The 20,392-nt window shown below is 38.8% G+C and overlaps 1 protein-coding gene across 2 annotated transcripts in view; it reads right to left on the bottom strand.

Annotated features, from left to right (window-relative positions):
• The window catches only part of LOC137298937 (homeobox protein HOX3-like), a 118,126-nt gene that overhangs the window by 52,903 nt on the left and 44,831 nt on the right, over positions 1 to 20,392 (bottom strand). The window lies entirely within an intron of this gene.

Genomic DNA, 20,392 nt, shown 5'->3' with positions numbered 1-20,392 from the left:
TGTGATACTTTTGTGACACAGCATCCTGCTACATCTGTGGCAACCATATTAAACACACGCAAAGTCAAGGAAAAGGAAGGTTCTACTGTCTGTTTATTGATTTCTCTAAGGCCTTTGATACAGTTAATCACAAAATTCTTCTGTCAAGTCTGAAAAGAGTTGGTGTGGGTGGTAAATTCTATAACATCTTGGTATCAATGTATGATAGGTTGTCAGCCTGTGTTAGAACATCTAAAGGTCTGTCAAGCTATTTTGATTGTAGTATAGGTACTAGGCAGGGCTGCATCCTCAGTCCCCAACTGTTTATTATCTTCATTAATCAGCTCATGCAAAGTATGGAGCAATTTGGCGGCCGTGGAGTATTTATTTCGCCTAACGTTAATAACCTATATGCTCTAATGTTTGCGGATGATGTTTCCTCAGTCTCAGATACAGCATTCCAGCTACAGAAGAAGATTCATGGCCTTGAGAATTTTTGTCGAGTCACTGGTATGAAGGTCAATATTGATAAGACTAAGGTTATTGTGTTCAGAAATAGTGGGCCCCTTAGACAGTATGAAAAGTGGTTTCTTTTAGGGCAAAAGCTGGAAGTTGTTTCATACTACAGGTATTTGGGTATCGTGTTTACTCCTAGGTTAGTGTGGACTAAAGCTCACACTACTCTTGCATCACAAGCCAATAAAGCCGTTATGGCTATCTTTAGATTCCAAAAACGTGTAGGTTTTCTGTCATGTGCAGATCTTTTTAGAATATTTGATGCTATGGTAAAACCGATTCTCTGCTACGGTTCAGAAATTTGGGGTGTTACCCACTGTAAAATCATCGAACAAATACAGATAAAAACATGTAAATATTTCTTAAAAGTTGGTAAAAATACTTGCAACAACATGGCACTAGGTGAATGTGGCAGATTCCCTCTTCAGCTTACTTATATGTCAAAGGCAGTTAAATATTGGTGTAGACTTTTAACTCTCCCAAGTTGTAGGTTGCCCCACCAGTGTTATTTAATGCTAAAGTCACTAGATGAATCTGGACGAACGACTTGGGCATCTCATATCAAGAATATATTATACAGACTTGGGTTTGGCTTTGTCTGGATTGCACAGGATATTGGTAATATTGATGTATTCATGTCTGTTTTTAAACAAAGACTATCTGATAATCTTTCACAAGACTGGTTCTCATCGCTACATAATACAACCAAGTGTTCTAATTATATACTCTTTAAGTCCACCTTGAATGTCGAATCTTATCTCTCTATAGATATTGCCCCATATTTGAGAAATTCTTTAACAAAATTTAGATGCGGCAAATATAAACTTTGTTCTGAGACTGGCAGATACAACAATATCCCTTATGATTCAAGATTCTGTCACTTTTGCTATCAAAAGAATTTGTATGTAATTGAAGATGAAATACATGTTTTACTTTATTGTAAAGCCTACCTAGACATAAGAAAAAAGTTTCTGGATAAATATTTGAAACACCCTATATCACAAGTCAAGTCAGTTGCACCTCAACAAATACTATTGCCACAGTCGATTACGTAAACTACAGATACAACGAATATTCGCTATAACCGTAGTTCGTTATAAGTGAATTCATTATAAACGTTTTCGCTAGAAACTTAGCTTCCTGCAGTTTGTTACACTCATACTGGTGACAATTTTGAAAAATGTGTCCCTTGTAAATGGCTACAATTTGAAATAAGCAAATTAAATAACTGTAGACTAAAAAGATCTGATCAGCAACAATACGTTCTGTGATCAGTTCGAGAAAAATACGACACTGACTCACTTTTATGATACAGTAATTCTGTCAGTTTTCAATTCAGTTTCATTGTTTGTTTATTCAGCATGTGTAGCGTTCAGCCCGTATACAACCATCAGGTTGGAATTTGCATGCTACAAACTTTGACGTCTCAGCCGTAGTGCATAGTGAGCACAAAGCTGTAGCTTAATAATAACCTTTGTGCCATTAGATGTCATTAGGTCATGAAACTAGTTTTTTTTATATTACAGGATGTACAGACAAATGGTAGGGATTTAGTTCTTTAGCTTCATAAGCGGGGCATATCACAACAAAATTAAATTCATCTTCAATCATGGATATCTTACACACGTTACACAGTCCCAATGTTCTCAGTACTTTGTAATATCGTCATACACCGATGATACAACCAACATGATATCATGTTAAGAATATCAGCAGTTTATAATCGTTATATGGTTATCTTGATTTGAAAGAACTTTATACGACTCGTACGTTTTTCGATCAAGTTTAAGCCGAGGCATCAAGAAAGGTTTCAAAGGTTTTGTGATGAAAACAAGTATGATATTTTGTGATGAAAACAAGTATGATATTTTGTGATGAATACAAGTATGATATTTACAACTATGACACATCAGTGACACAGATCATTTCCGATGCAATTCATTGTTTCGACTGCACCATGTGTTACCATGTTTTCCTGGTGAATAATTGATTTGCATGTGCTTGTGTTTGTGACAGGAGTCATGCCAGGGGCAGGATACGCTCAGCTTTTCGCAAACACCTGGTAAAATACTATTTGGGCGTGATTAATAAGCGTTGCTCGTGACATGGTCCGAATGGTAAATCGATTCTGGTTTAAACAGAGATTTGTTATGAATATGGAAATATTTATATACCTAGATGTATATATTACGATTTCTTTGAGGTTTGTTTGTACGAATTCATTTCTATTTCGTGTCGAACGAAGGTTGTTTTTATTCAAAAGCAGTCTCAGGTGTATTTTCCATTTTCCTAGATAAATGATATCATCAACTGTCTGTAAATATAATATGTATGAGTAAAGTCCATAATAAATGAAGTTGACAAAAAATATGAAATTAAAAATAAAGTTATGAAAACAACATTTCCACAATATATATACATGTAATAAGAAAGAAGGGCCCGTTGCCAATGCCTTACCATATGCACACCTCTCGACCACCCGGTGTCATTACGATTTGATAGTGATTCATGCGGGTCCTTCTTTCTTATTATTGTGGAAGTGTTGTTTTTCATAACTTTATTTTTAATTTCATAATTTTATGTTTACTTCATTTATTATGGTCTCTACTCATGCATGTTATAATTAGAGACAGTTTATGATTATCATTTATATAGGACTATCCATCGCAGATGTATGCACTTAACAAAATCTGTGCCACTTTGTAATAAACAAATTTGCAAATTATATTTCTCATGTTCGACTTTGATAAACAGAGGGTCGATGTGTATATCACGATGAGAAATGTCTATGGTTATTATTCTGATTTGTTTTTAAATGGGACACATAGAAGATTTCGGCTGTACAGACTTCAGCCACTGAAAAAAACTAAAAATTACTAGTGGTCGATGAAATGAACACCGATCGACCACACCAGGAAATAATGTCACGTTGCCTCGTTAAGAGATCCATTCGATTACATTTTACAGTGAGGCTTTGTTTTACGTCGCTTTAGCAATATTTCAGAAATATATCGGCGGGGGACACCAGAAATGGGGTTGACACAATGTACCCATGTGGGGAATCGAACCCAGGTCTTCGGCTTTAACCATTAGGCTAAGCCACCACCCCTACTAAATTTGGAAACAATGTTGACATTGAAAACAAAGCTGATGCATCTCAGTGCCATAAAACACCATTAAAACGCCTTACTTTTATCAATATGAACATGTTAATATTACAGTAAACAGATACATTCAACGAATCGATTATAACGATATTACGAACTGTCCGAATCACACGATGTATGTTCAAGTCGAATATATAAGTCGACCAAAAAGGAGTGTTCCGATTAAATTACTTACAACCGTAGCCCGCTATATTTGATTTCGTAGACTCGTCCTGTAGTGTGCCATATTATCAGATAGTATTGTGAAAGTGTTGAGATATAAATAACGCCCATAAACTGTCTCGGTGGATGAGAGTATCATATCGTCTTGTATCGTTGTATGTCGTTGACGATGGTATCTGTCTAACATAGAGTGTAAACTTCTCATATCTATCCTTAAGTTAGCCATTGTGTGGCATTGCTTCCTGACAAGAGAAGAATATATTGAGATTCGGTACTTTACCCTGAAACAATAGTCTGGATGTCTGGAGATAATCTGGCTGTTGGCGAGTTCAGGATATCTACAGATTTATTGTACCCTAGTAAGTCGCTTGATAATTGACGTATGAGTTTGAGTGTATGTTGCTTTAGGCCGCATCAGCACTGCAACTACGATGACTGGGGCAGATTTTTGACAATCACTATTTACTTCATTACTATATGATTTGCTTAAGTTCTAATGTAAATCTAGAATTCCACCACTAATTATTCGATTGCTCATTCAGAGGTATCAAATCATTACAACATTTGAAACCGCGCCACAGTGCAACCAAATACTCACAGAAAATAAAAAAAAAACATGTGTCGTTGTCTGTGTGTATTTTGAAGTAGTCATATAAGCGCTTATGTTTTTAAGCTTCAAATAGCTTAAACTTTCAAAGTGTGGCAGTCCAATTTGGTCAGATAATGATAGAAATCAACAGAATAACTCCATTTAATGTTGAAGGACAAGGGGAGAACTAAGGAGTTGCCTTACCATTTGGTTCCACAATTAATTCAGCGCGGTTACATATACAAATAACATAGCTGAGTATTAACAACACGGTATTTCTATAAATATTATGTTTGAAAAAAAAATTGTAAAGTTTTCGAGAATATATTTTGAGTAGATGCTATACATACACTTAGTGTCTCAGGAAGAATTCGAAAGTAGTCGGTAACCAGAGAGATCCGTACCTGTTGCATAGTTTTGTTTTAAATATATATTTGACACTTAATCAATGCGAGCAAAGTTCACCCACATTTTCGCATTAATTTTATGAAAACATGATATTAATAAGTTACAATATTCAAAATACATGAGGAACTCGTTTACTAATGAAATGTGTGGTATGTCGTGGAATGCGAAGGACGTAGCACTCCCAGAGACGAGGACACGCCGCAAGGAGCGGTCCCTTTCAATACACTCTAAAAAGCCAGACAGCATTCAACTAACAAAAACACACAAATATTCAATAAAATATTTACCCAACAGTTGGTCACAAGATAGTGCACCAATATAGCTATACCAACGAGTAAATGAGTTTAGTTTTACGCACTCAGCATATTCTGGCTATATGGCGGCGGTCTGTAAATAATCGAGTCCAAACACTCCAGTGGTCAACTGTATGAGCATCGATCTGAGCAATTGTCAACAGTCGCTTGTTACGACACGTTTAGCCGATTTTGTGGCAAACATGGGCAGCTGAAGACCCCGGATGTTCACGAGCCAGCTATACCAACGAATTCATGAATACAAAAAAACAACTTTGACCACTACTGATTCAGAAGCCACACATGTTTATGTAGCTGCGGTATGTCACATAGTGGTAAGAAGTACAATTTCACACCAGTACCACGGCAACACGGATCGGGTAGCTGGTAAGCTTTTATGCTATCTTTGTTGTGAAAGCTCGCGTATGGAAGCACTTGACCCCCAGCTGGTTAGCCAATCAAAGCTGCCGGCTCAAAACCATAAAATCCGGGCCCCTGGCGCGTTTGGATGGGCTAATAATCAAACCATCAGCATAATACGAGAAAAAGCCCAGTCTAGTCGCTTCGCAGCACGGTATCGCGTAAGTTCAAACCACTCCGAGTTTCCGCTCAGAAGCATTGCTGAGACGGTGTAATTGCTGGTGAGCCGAACCCGGAATATGGAATCGGTAAAAGTGAAAGCCCGCTTCTTGGCAAGCCTTGAGACCCAGATAAGCGTTTGAAGGGTAACTTTGAAATTGAGGACGAATCATCTCCATTTATCTTTATCGCTTCAAGAGATGAATTTGACAAGTAAATATACGTATGTTATTAGCTTACGTCGGCGGTAACCAGAGAATAATCATTCAAGTTTTCCCAGCGAAAATAGCCTCGGAGGCTGGAGACTGTCGACGTGAGATTGGTTGAGGCTGTAGACGGCGTGATGCTGGTGCCGTTACATGGCGTCGTATTCCTCAGATACTCTTTCAAATCGATATATATCTCGACTGGTGCAAAAACGATTGAAACACGAGGAAGTAAGACAGAGCTTAGCCTTTTCTTTCGAATGTTTTCAAAATGGGGTTTGGTTGAAACAGAGAGTAATTTTACACCACATGTGCTGTTGTTTGTTAAGGGAAAGAAACTGAAACTAGAGCAACAGTTGGTCCTAGGGAAAGAGGGAGAAAGCGGTTTTGTGGCTCAGGAGTTTAAGAGTCTCAATAGAGCTTCATTGATCGGTGCAAATGTATTATTTATAGATATTAATGTAAATCACACGTTTTAAAAATGCATCACGAATGTTCACAATTAGAAACAATGAGAGAGGGATATATATGCTCACAGAGACATAAAGGTTACTGTGAGGGTGCCACATTCTTGAACAGCATTTTTCATGAAAATGCATATGTAATCAATAACAACCCATCATACTTAACTATATAGCTATATAACTTAACTATATATACTATATATTAACTATGTACTCAGACATCTTATACTTTAAGTACACCGTTGTTTTGAACCTTGATGATGCCGGGTGTCAGGCAAGGTAACAACAAGTACAACCTTGAGAGTCATTTGGTAAGAGTGAGTGGCTTTAGTTGTACGCCGCGTTTAGCAATAGTCCAGCAATATCACTGCTGGGGACACCAGAAATGGGCTTGTGTAGGGAATCGAGCCCAGGTCTGAGGTGTAACGAGCGAACGCTTTAACCTCTAGACTACCCAACCACCCCGTTTTGGAAAGACAAAGTAAGGCTCCAATCACTCTCCAGACAGATTACACCCACTAGACTGTTCCAGTGGCGTATAATGTGCTTCAAGGACTACAAGACATAGCTCATTAACACAGCCCCATGCTTTAATATCAATGAAGACCCACCTATCATCAAATGCCCCAAACAAGAAAATATTAAAAAGCGAAAACGTTTATTCAGGTGACAACAGCCGGTGTCTACAAATCCAAAAGAGTTCGCAAAAAGTATATATGACAACCCGGTGCCTTGTTATCCGGCTCCATGTGCACTTAAGCAAGTTGGCTTTTATTGACAAAACACAAAACCGATCAAACAAAACATCATCTAAACAACTTTAAAGCATTCATGTGATCTTCAAGCATTTCCGGAGACACAAGTATTAAAGTAGCCAACATTTCCTGACAACTTTGTGTAGTTACAAAATCGAAAAAAGTAGCAAATCTTTTTACGCCAACCCTATCTGAGCCATAGCAGGTTTATGCGACCCCCTGTGAATCTAACCAGTGGCATAAAACAATAAATCAATTAGTTTCAAGTGCGTGCAAATATCTTTCGTCTTTAACCCCTTCGCTGCTAGCTGCTCATGAGCACGTTGAGTAGCGTCAAGCAATAATTCCAGCCGGGGCTCTAAGCGTCAGAACATCCAATTAAGCAGTACGGCGAAAATACTACCAGGGAGGCGAAACTTTGTCAGATTGAAGATCATAAAATTTTAATTTTTATCCCCGTTTTACTTCCACAAGTCTCGTTTTTCAACATTAACCATGAACTTTAATCGTGTGTTTGGGAGGGAGATAAATTCGCAATCATACGTTGCAACAACTTACCATCTCAAAAAGACGTTACGACGTTGAAATTTGACGTTATCCAAGTCTATCTCAGCTACTGCTTTGAAGATCTTTTTCTTCGATCTCCTGGGCGGTCTCGGTCGGGAAAAAGTCTTTGAAACATCTCAGAGCTTTATTATGAAGTTTCGGGACATTAAGTGTTTTCTCGTGGTCATGCACTTCTACTTAAAGAGATTATTAAAAAAGTAAAGGGTCGTAAAAAATTACCCAGCTATATTTAAGCGCATTTAAAGCGAATGGATGAATATTTCACTTGGTTGAGCATATTTCTTAGACATTTACGATGCCGACTAGATTAAAATGTAATAATTTCAGATATGGCGTCACAAAAATAAATTTGGCTGAAATTAAGTTATTTCAAAGGGATCGTATAATTTGCCTTCGTTTGGATTACGGAATTCCTTGCATTAAGAATGGAGCCAGTCTCGATTTGATAACATTTTATGACACAACTCCTCTATGTCTGGCAGACCGAAATTGGATTCACCGTGAACGAACGTACGTGTGCTTACATGGGTGTAAGTCTCTGATAGCGTCATCCTATCGTTGATCATTGTACACAGCAAGATAAAAGCACACATACAGGTAGCCGCTACATTCAAAACAGCATTTCACTGTGAGCAAATATCTATTGTTGGTTGCACTGTTGGAGTGAGTGAGTTGGGTTTTACGCCACTTTTACAAATATTCCAGGAATGTAACGGCGGGCGACACCAGAAATGGGCTTCTCGCATTGTACCCATGTCGGGAATCGAACCCGCATCTTCAGCGAGGCCACCAGAATACCTCATTGCCTCTTGCAGTGTTGGAACAAAACTATGGCTCAGGACACTTAGAATTCTGATCTCCAGTGTTACAAGTACATTGCATATCATCTATCTAGAACGCTACCTCGCCGCCCTCAAACGAGTTCTTTCTCAAAGCACAAAGTCCTTCCAAGAAAGTAAACTGAAGCAAAATGAGAAAGATTTAACTTAAGTGTTTTATCATAATCTTGTGAGAATAACTGTCATGAAGAGAGGTGAACAATTTTGAGGTAAAATTCTATTTTACCAAGATGTCATACAAAGTCATACATCCGTACGACGTCCAATCAATGTTACCTCATTGATGACCTCAGCTTTCAAAAAACTTTTTGGTGTGCATATGTTGGGCGGTTGAAAAACTGATGCATAGGTTCCAAAATCATGTCCGATGGGTGGGGCAGGGTACTCTCCCCATTTCGCGAACACCTGGTATAATCAGTGTGCCATAAACACATGCTCTGTCACCGTATCTCATGATGTCAGTCAATGGATTGTCTGGTCCCAACTCGATTATTTACATATAACCGTCATGCAGATTTAATGTTGCTGGGTGTGGCGTTAGAGATACAATACAAAATGCTCATTGCAGTAACCGGAGCTGTACAATCGCCTCGAAGATTTCTTAGTGATGTGAAAAGGTGTTTGTGGCGTTTTGTTTTATTTAAATTGGGTAGCCTAGTGATTAATGCATTCGCTCGACACGCTGAAGACCTGGGTTCGATTCCCCACATAGGTGTGTGATGCCCATCTCTGGTGTTCCAAGCGATGATGTTTCTGGAATATATCTTAAAGTGGCGTAAAACTAAACTCGTTCACTTAAAACTCCTTTAAACCAGTAAAATCATTTCTTTTCCTTCCAAGCACGTAGATGTGCCCCTGTACATTTGCTACTGTAGACTTTAGTGAGCGGCCGTTACATGTAACATCTTCTGTAATAAATATACTGGGAATACGGAATAAGGGATCACGTAAAAACACAAGTTTCCTTTATTTTTTCCCAGGTTTCTTCCAAAGCTTTGTATCGCACAACTAGTTCTCTCAGTATATTAAAAGCTATTTCAAAAACCCAAAACAATCCAACATCCAGGAATTCGTGTATGGCGCATGCTTGCTTACTTTTCAATACAAGATGTATACAACAAATCCGGTCTGTCGGTATACAACCACAAATACAACCAACAAGCAGAATAAACCTGTCCAACCGATCCAATACACTGTCTGTTAGAACAAGCACAGGATGGAAAGGACCAAACCCGGAAGTCGAACAGTGCTGTATGATATATGATATATGATATATGATATATGATATGTGATATGTGATATGTGATATATGATATATGATATATGATATATGATATATGATATATGATATATGATATCTGATATCTGATATCCGATGTTCATCAAGAAATACCATCATGTGCACCAAAGTCCAATCTGTTATTGCAGACACACGCAAGATCTAATAAAAAATCGTATAATATATAAACCTTTTAAAGTAATGACTTACAAATCTGAAAACTACCATTACAGTCTTTTCTACCTAATTTTGTAATCTTTGGAAACTAACAAACTTGAATTTCTCTGAATCCTCAAACGCGACAGTTCTTGATGTTTGTACCCAGCTTCATGAAGAACTGTTCAACCATTAAGTGGCTGTGACGTAGAGAGGAATTCAGTTTGTTGTCATGGACACGCAAATACATCTTTCTTAAAATCCTCAGTAGCAACAGACACCAGTTCAATGTGGGACTCGTGAGAGTTTCAAGAAAAACTACTGAACGATTTATGAATAATAAATGACCAAGAGACGCGACAGACGGACGGACGGTTGGCTTGACCCGTGTCTGTATCCTCGCAAAACGTCCATGGGATGGGGGAGATATTACAGATTAAGACGTATTAACTGTCCATGCATTGAAATAATCAAATCTGGAACATCCGAAAAACAAAAGAATGAGTTATTTCCCCTATTTATATACACCCTTCTTAAAAACTATTCCGTATAAACTATATGAATAAATATTGATGATATTTGTGCAAGTTTTTCGCCTTATTTGACATACGTTTTTAAAACTTTTGATCATACTTATGTACGATCTGTAAACCTGGCAGTGACGTAATATCAACTGTATTTTACCATCTTGGATAAGCTCTGATACTTGTCAGGCACATGTTCTTGCAATCTACATTTTTTAATGATTAAGTACATGTTCCCCATTTTTGATAGTACCTCGAAAGACAAGATACAGTTTTGACGATAAACATGTTGTACAACCTATACGGTAATTGCCCAACATCGCCTCAGAAAGTGATTATTGAATTAAACAGATTCATTTCAAAATAGCTCGTGGAGGTAAGATTATAAGGTTTCCCTTCGTGTAAGAGAAGAACTTCAAACGAAAAGCTCTACCAAAGGAATTTGCTAAATCTAAACAACATGGAGCAAAGCCCAAAGAGACATGGTCGTAATTGTCTCTGGCGATTCAGCTGACAAACGCTGTTAAAAGCAAAACTAAAACAGAACCATGGATCGAGGCTTTAAACCGGTATATTATGACAAACTGCCAAGAATGATTAGTGACTCAGGCAAAGAGCGTCCTACAGCGAGAAACCCAACAGTCCTACCGTAGTTGTTCTAATAACTGTGGTGTCTTGTTGCTGAATTTGTTGTTGGTTGGTGGTTATCTTAGTAGATTAGGACAAGGGACATATACATATATTGTAGATTCGCTACCGTACTTCAGCTATGTAATAGACGTGCTTATTATATCAATCCTTTGAGGACTAGATTGCATAACTGGAATATTGCTTTGTGCGGCCTTAAACAACAGTAAACAACATCGGAACATATATCTGTATAAGCGAGCCAGGGCACGGACAATATTCGATCGTGTCAGGTGTAACGGGGTCTGCGTCCTAATTCACAAAGCCTTCGTAGCGCTACGACATTCGTAAGTCCATGAAAACGTATAGAGTTACGACAGGTCGAAGCGTTAAGAAGGCTTTGTGGATCGGGATCCTGGATTCTTAACGGTTTATTCTGCGTGGTCTTTCTAAGGCAATGATAAACAAAACAGTTACGACAGTTCGTAAAGTTACGAACGCTTTGTGGATCGTGACCGTACCCTGCCCTGCCCTGCCCTGCCCTGCCCTGCCCTGCCCTGCCCTGCCCTGCCCTGCCCTGCCCTGCCCTGCCCTGCCCTGCACTCTTCAAAGTTTATTCTGCAGTAGCTCAGCATAATATGTCGCGAACACAATCAAAGTAACAGAACTCATTGACGTAAGCAGAAAAATCTATTTGAAACAGGTGAATGTCACACGAATCCTTATGGAATCGTGAATAGTGTGTGACGAGCAGGGGGAAAAAGTAAGATCATCTGTCATTACTGTTACATACCAGGCTATTATATAAGAGTTCTAATGACCTCAACGTGGCAACAATATTAAATCTCTGGCTGGACGCTCACACGTCTATAGCAGGTTGCACCGCAAGTTGTTTTGGGCCGTTGCAGCTGTAACTGAACGTTTGGGTTCCTGTAACAAACTCGCAAAAATGTTCAAGAGAAATTTAAGACGTGATTTTCTTAATTAAACACCTGATGCTTGCGTGTTGTATCAAACTGTTAAGTTAATTTTCGACCTATTTCCTACCATGGACCGAGTCCCGCAGCGACGCTGGTTAGTGTACAGATAGTGGAACTGTATGTACTACCGCAGTGGCTGTAATAATCAGGTTTAGTTTCCAAAAGGAAAAACAATAAACTCTACCTTAGTTTTTACAACTATTAGACCGTTATTGTATAACGACTGATGCAATATACACTGTGTGGAAAATCTACACAACTTTAAAGGCTGCAATAATCATAGTGTTGATACACCGCGACAAAAGCAATATATATGACTTTCAGAAACCATTTACTCTACCGTAGTGGTTACAAAAAATCAAAGAATGAATCAAGAGAACGTGCAACATTGTGTACTACCATACTTGTTGCAAAAATAAGCCTACGTGTAGCTGAAAAACAGTAACTGCAACAATACAGAAAAGTGCTGTTCTTGCAATAATCAGACAGTCAGTGCATAGTGGGTGCAACAGTCTATAAATCCGCAGTGGCTGCAGGAAGTGAAAGAAGTTGCAATACGACCAAATATTGGGAGTTTTTATTACAATTTAAGTCGTAACAATAATAAGTGTGAGTCTATACTTAGTGATCTCCACTGAGTTGATCGATGCTCATTATGTCAATCACTAGAGATCACCCAGACGTTTTTACAGACTTGGAAAGTCTCGTAACACAAAATGAGTGAAACAGTCGACACTGACGTTACGATAAACAGTGTTTAAAACCTTTGAAACATTCGACACTCCCGTAAGAGTTGCAAAAACCTGAGTTAACTGCCGTTGTACAACCTGAGAGAACTGTCGTGATTGAAGTAATAATCAGTCTTAGTTTAGTGCGACAATGTCATTACCTTATCGTTTGCACTACTTTGAGAGGTTGTGCGCTAAACGTGCAACTGAGAAATATTTCAGGTTTGGAAACTGAGCCATGCAATTCAGGGATCGACATAAAGCAACGATACATGCCTTCCAGTTACTTGAGTGGTTACATTTTTACGCCGCTTTTAGCAATATTACAGCAGTATCACGGAAACCACAAATTGAACCCATGTTGGGCATCGAACCGGGGACTTCGGCGTGACGAACGGGCGCATTAACCACTAGGCTACCCTGCCGTCCCTCTACACTTAGGAAAGTACACTGTCAAGACAGTTACCACGAACAGGTCTGCGACTAAGTGAATGAGTTTTACACTGCTTTTACATAATTATCTCCAACAATATCAAGGCGGGCTTCACACGGTCTTCATACTTTGTATCCATCCGGGGATTCGAACCCGGGTTTTCCGTGTGACTAGTGAACACCCTAACTTGGGGACTAACTTATTGCCCGTAGACGTACTTTACGAGATATGTTTTGGACCTGCTACTTCGATCAACCAAACCATAAAGAAACGACATTCATTTTAGGTATGGTTTTTGAAACCACAGGCAAACTGTAGCGCAAATGGAGTTGCGCAGCATAGAGAATATGACATGTCTTTTTATATGCGAGCGAAGCGAGCGAAGGCTGGCAACATATTATCCTCGCTTCAGATCGAAAATTATTTTCCATGTCAAAATAAAATATTGCCACCATCAAAGGTACACTTCCATCTCCTCACTTGGCTGTGCTTTCACATTTCTTACCCCACGTTTAGTAATTACTCACATGAAATATGTCTTGTTCAACATTTTAAGCGTCACCCGTGGTATTCTGATCGTTCTTCGCCTCCATTACCCATCAAGCTTCCGGTTGAACGGAATGACGGATCAAGAATAAGCAGAAATTAGAAAGAAATACCTCATTGCTTAATGTTCTCATTAACCTGTTAGAGTTTATTTGTCTTATCTGTCGTCGCTATCGGTAGAATTTTCGTAACTTGACTTCTACATAAAAACACTTCTGGCGTAGTGAGCGAATGAGGCAGGGGAGGTAACTGTAAGTATACCGTTTAGAATAATATCCCCCTGTTCCTTCACTCCGTTGAACAGGAAGCTGGAAGGGGGAATGGAGGTGAAGAACGGCCTGATGTACCACGAGTTGCGCATAAACTGTTGAATAAAAAATATTTCACGTGAGTAATTGTTCAACATGGGTTTGGAAATGTGAGAGTACAACCCAGTGAAGAAATGGGTGTATACCTTTGATGGTGGCGATATTGTATTTTGACATGAAAAATATTTTTCGAACCGAAGGTAGGAAAGTTCGTTGCCAACCTTTGCTCCCTTTGCTCTCATACAAGAAAACTGGTCATTTTCTCTATGCTGCACAACCCATTTGCGCTACAGTTTGCCTGTGTTGAAACACAACTGCAACACGAGTAATACCAAACCAAGTTCTCTATCTGTAGGTAAACACAATTGGATCTACAAACAAGGGAAACAGCAATTTCCCAGCTTTTTGTGGAGTAAGGTCGTTGTGTAGTTCAGCTAATCGTTTTGATATAAGCAGGTATGTTCTCAACCGTGTCGAGCTCGAGTGTGTGGTCGGAATAACGTAAGGCTGTCAGGTCCGATGTTGAAGTTTTAGAATGCTGTAATATCATTTTTAAAATCAGTTCTTTTCTGAGACTGGCTTTCGAAAATTCATATGATGTTACTTCAACTGTTACAAATATCAACAAGGATGGAAGAAATCTCTGGCTTTAATTAACAGTTTACTTTTTGACACAGCGATTTGTTATTTGAGGCCTAATTACAAAGTATTCAAGCAGTGAATTGTGTGACAATGGGTTCATTTCCATTCTGTTTTCTCTTATTAGCTCTGTGTATTCTACTGTGACATTAATGAGGAATTATATTCTTGCGTGATGGGAATTATTGTCTACATGTCTAGGTGTAACTCACTTGCAGTCGGTTCATTACGTGCTTGTACTGGCCTGAACTTATGTCAGTTAAATTTGTCTAAACCACCGAAATACCATGCATTAATTTAGACGGATTTCCCCATCAGACACAGTATATAGAAAGCCGGCTAGCGTGAGTAAGTGGGTTTTACGTTGCTTTTAGAAATATCACGATGGGGGACACTAGAAATAGGGTTCACACAAAGTGAACTTGTTGGGGAATCGAACCCTTGTATTCAGCGTGACCACCGAACGCTTTAACCACTAGGCTACCCCACGTCTCACCTTAGGTAAATGAAGCAGGAAATGGGAACGTTGCGTTATTCTCGTGATGCCAGATACAATGCGGGGAAACAAGTGCCATTTTTACTGCTTTCTGGTGTGACGAGTCGGACCTCAAATCACCGATCCTATAGTCCACAGCAGACATTCCAGCTTACAGACGAGGGGGTGGTGTTATGGTGAAGATATCTAATCATTAATTTTTCACCAGGATCAGGCAAACGGATGGTCGATAAAATGAGCAACTATACAAGATTTACCTTTGGTCGCCGTATACAACCGGAACTTGTAATGGGCCTTTATTCGTACCTGCCATCCCCTAGAGGTTGTGAAAATCCAAATTGCGGTCTGTGTTTGGAAGGAGACATCCAGTAAAAGATTCTCAAACCATGCAAGATTCTTGCTTTAGCCTCTTCACTCTTGACTAAATCTCTAACGTAAAGATAAATAGTTGAAATTATTACTGCTGTAAAATATAAATTTTCCTCTAACGGACTGGGGTACTGTCCGCTTATCTAGATGTGCCCCTTTAAAGGATAAAATTACAGTACATCCATGGCTTAGCATTCGGTACCGCTTTGGAGCAAGGCTACCTGTTGTCCCAAACAAGCTAAATTGATTTGGATATGAAAGGTCAAAGCTTGACAATAACTAGTCACGATTATCAGACAAATTCGTAAAATCTGTTAAAGGCAAAATAATAGTGAAAACTATATGGGTTAATCATTGACTATTTAGTGATGACACCAGGTGTTCTCAAATGGGATGGGTATGTCCTAACCTAACCGTAACACCTGCCTCTCACACAAGTTGTCTTTAATGGATAATTATAAGTGTGTGGTGTGACACCGCACATCAGCACTGATGTCATGTGACGGCGGTCTGTAAACAAACCAGCAAATCGAGTCTTGGACGGTTGATACAAGTTACACATTAGCTCATGTAATGATTTGTTTGAAGTATTTGTAACATACATGTATTTCAGAAGTATGTCTCACAGTCCACGAGCCTCATTTTCCCATGAGGATAGCACTGCCTGCAACGTCCATTAAAACTAGCCTCTGAAATGAACATATTTTGCAGAAAAGTAGGTCAAAGTAAAAACAAACGTAATATCATGAACGCGAGCGCCCTGAATTTTCTTCATTTTCAGAGGTTGTGGAAATCTACACTTGCCACATAATATAGACCTGCGGGGGTTTCTTGGATATATTTCCTCCAGGGTCTGTATGACAGCAATGCTGAAGGTCAAACACAGGCAAGTGCACGTGTCCTCTTATTAAATTTAGATAGGATGATTTGTTACTTTCAAAATTATATATATTGTAATGAGTAAGGGATATTGGTATTTTTATGACTGTTATTTTATCAGTATGTAACTGTATCAATACATCATTATTCATAATTTCAAAATGTACAGACCCGTGAAGGTCCCGGGGTAGAATACGCCTTCAGCAAACCCATGCTTGCCATGAAAGGTGACTCAGCTTGTCGTAAGAGGCGACTAACGGGATCGGGTGGTCAGGCTCGCTGACTTGGTTGACACATGTCATCGATTCCCAATTGCGCAGATCGATGCTCATGTTGTTGATCACTGGATTGTCTGGTCCAGACTCGATTATTTACAGACCGCTGCAATATAGCTGGAATATTACTGTGTGCGGCATAAAACTAAACTCACTCACTCACTCAAAATTTACAAATATCCCTAACTATTTTTGTCCATTATACATTCAGAGAAGATGTCAGTCTAAGATTTCCGCAGCAAAATCAGCGCAGAAAAAATACTTTGAGCACAGACAAAATTATGCCGGAAATGACAACCAGGAAGGTCAGCAATGACACGGCAATGCATATCTCGGTACAAGCAAACACGTACCGTTACACACAAACGTGAAGTCATGCATTTAGCAAAGACGCATCTGTATATAGCATCATTAGATGAGAGCACAGCAGTATGCTTTCACTACAGTAATGTACAACTACCAATTGTCCCACACCATAACAGTCACTCTCTGTTACACGGGTTATCATTAGCAGAATGCTTCACATGATTCCATGCGTCTTCATTACGTCTTAATGAAACATAACTGCATCCGCGTACGCAGAACATGCATGTTTCCTACTACCGTCAGGCACAAAATATAGTTCCCTTAGCAGACAATTACATTTTACATTCTGAATGTGTGGCATTGTGTGAAATGGATAATTGCAGATTATCGAGTACGGGATTATTCCTCCAGTGTTCCACTAAAGTGTTCTTTTTAATAATTGATGATTGAACATCTGAGAGAACCATTTTTCAAACTCTCTTGAAGAATATACAGTTGTGTCACGTGATAATTATAAGGCAATATGCATAAATATGTATATGCAAATTATATGAACGGCAGTGGCTAGGGCTCATTGCGAATTTTAATAACCGCAACGTGACGATAATCTGTAGGTCATTTCAGTTGTTTTATAATTCATTTTTATTACAAATCTTCTTCACTTTGAAGTATGGTCTGTTCGTTTAACTGTTCTGTTTCTAGTTTTTACGTGAAAGTCTTGTTGAGGTGTGTGTGTATTTTGTCTTTTAAGTTTATTTTATAAATGATCACAAGTCTATGTCAGATGCATGTGGAGACACTAACTAAAGTAAAGTAATACTTTCTGTTTGGCAACGTATGGATTTGATGTTATTAAAATAACACACACACACACACACACACACACACACAAATATATAAAAAAATAAAAAAAATAAAATAAAATAAATAAAAAAATCATAGCGGATACCGTGTCAGTAGAAGAGCAATAAAACGGAACAATAAAACCACGGTGCCTGGGTCTCCGATTACACCCGGGTGTTACTTAACCAGGGAAACGAAGACATTCCTGACAGCGACAGACAATGTACGTTTTATAATAAGGTGTAGGTATCGGTTTATTTATTAGAATCATGATGGTAATTGTGGTGGCCCGTAGACGTGAAGAGACTTGATACCCTCTCTGCCATCAAACACTCTTTGGTGTTTCTAAACAGTTTAATGTTTCGCGTATACAGAACTAAGCGGCCCTTTAGACAAGAAGTTTAGCACTTGAATATTTTGACAAGACGGAATCCTCTGTTGTGTATTTCAAAGGCATAAAACGAATGTGTTTTTACAGATGTGTATATTTCAAGTGTGCATTTCAGCTGTGTTATCTACAATTGTTATTTCTGAAGATTTACGCTGTGGGGTCTAGTGTGGTTAGTCGGTAGAGTATCCATCATCTGTGCACTTTATGTCAGTGTTCGAATCTCTCATGTATTATCGATTCCTTCAGTCAGGTTTGATAATGTGCCAGTCAGTGGAGCCAGCTGTTATTTCTGCCGTATATGGGTGCCCGTTGCAAAGAAGTGATAATGATTGTTGAGTCAACTCCAAATGGGTACCCGACCACATTCGCTAACGTGTCAATTGTGTGAGGTCCACCTGGGTCAATTGTGTGAGGTCCACCTGGGTAACCGGTGGTCTGTTGACTGTATATATCCGTAACTCTACAATGGTACCCTTTTCTCAGAATATCCTACGGGAACGAAGGAAGTATTTGCAGTTTCTGTTTAAGTTTCTGCAGCTATATCGTAATTTTATATCTATACTCTTCAACCACCATCTATATACTACATCACGTTCAATTATTCCCATATTCAACACTTTTGTTATACATATCCCAGCCATTCGTATTCCTTATTTCTTCCTTTCTTCCCAAATGAGACGAATGAAAAACATTATGATGGAAAGTGTTTCTGCTGTGCGTCATCATCATATTAACATCATCGACAATACCTACTCGAACATCACCGTCGTTGTGACAGACACTGCAACTGTTTCTTTGTAGACTTTATATTTGTGCACATTTTCGCTGTCATTATTTTGACGTGGCCGTCACGGCATCAAATATGTTTTTGAGATTCATAGCACAAATGAAAAATGATATACGTGAGCGGGTGAAAAACGAATAGGACTAAGCAGTTTGCCCTGTCTGATCCCTATAAACAGACTGTTCAAACAGATTCTTTTTACATAATGTCTTGGTTTCTACTCTGGAAAATATAGCGCTGCCTGATACATGTCCTGATATTCAAAACCATAGCAAAGCAATAAAGTGAAAAGTGTGCATAAATAAATGTAAGAATTTTCGGATTTCGAAAGCATGGATTAATAAACAATACCGTTATATAACGTAATAGATTAATAGTCCAGCTATTTCATGAAAGATATTACAATACACGTGTCTTTAATATCTGCACATATTTTCTTTGTTTTTTAATGTTATATGTGGGTTTGTCCTACTTCAACTGCTTTCACACTTCAACTGGTTGAACGTATACTACGACAAGTCATTTATGTCATAAAATTTCAAAGGTTCACGTTACGATATGGCTGAAATATTGCCGATGTGACTATAAACCTTAACACACTCCCTCTAAGGCTCACTGTATCCTGTATACAATCCTGGCATTATTGCATTGTAAATAACAATGTATACAAAAGAAACGTTGATAAGGAATCGACAGAGTGCGCTCATTAACTTTAAACCATATGAACAGATATTCAGAATTAATTGTTCCTTATCAAATTATATGAGTTCTGGTGCAACCGGAAGAGAAGAATTTGCTTTCCATTTTCGAAAACACCTGGTGTCATCACTGATTTTCAATGATTCGTTCACACTATTGCTTTTGCCCTTTAAAACACTTTTGCCCTTTACGCACTAATGGAATCTGTTTCTGGAGATAATGGAGACTGATTATTCTCTGTCGTTGACATTTGATATTTATTTGTAAAATGGATAAAATCAGATCGAAAAGATTGTTGAACTCCTAGGTGATTGATGACAGTGTGTATACGGAAGCAGAGGGGGTTATTTCGTTTCATATTCAATTAAAAACCACTGGCACAATTATGGTATTCTGGTTCAATGGGCCATCATGACGTCAAACCACCCTTCTCACCCCACTTCCGGGTCAGTCAGGCATAAGCCACGATATCCCTTGTGGGTGCCTCGGCATCACGCTCCCCCCTGGCTTCTCACACACCAGATGGGGACGGAGGTCTGTGGGGACCACAAAACCAGCAAGGTCTAATCACCTCGAGTTTGTTTTCAAGTCGGAATTGTCAGTGAT

This window comes from Haliotis asinina, chromosome 10 (assembly GCF_037392515.1).
Source record: "Haliotis asinina isolate JCU_RB_2024 chromosome 10, JCU_Hal_asi_v2, whole genome shotgun sequence".
Taxonomy (NCBI): Eukaryota; Metazoa; Mollusca; class Gastropoda; order Lepetellida; family Haliotidae; genus Haliotis; species Haliotis asinina.
This window is presented reverse-complemented; position numbering and strand designations above follow the sequence as displayed.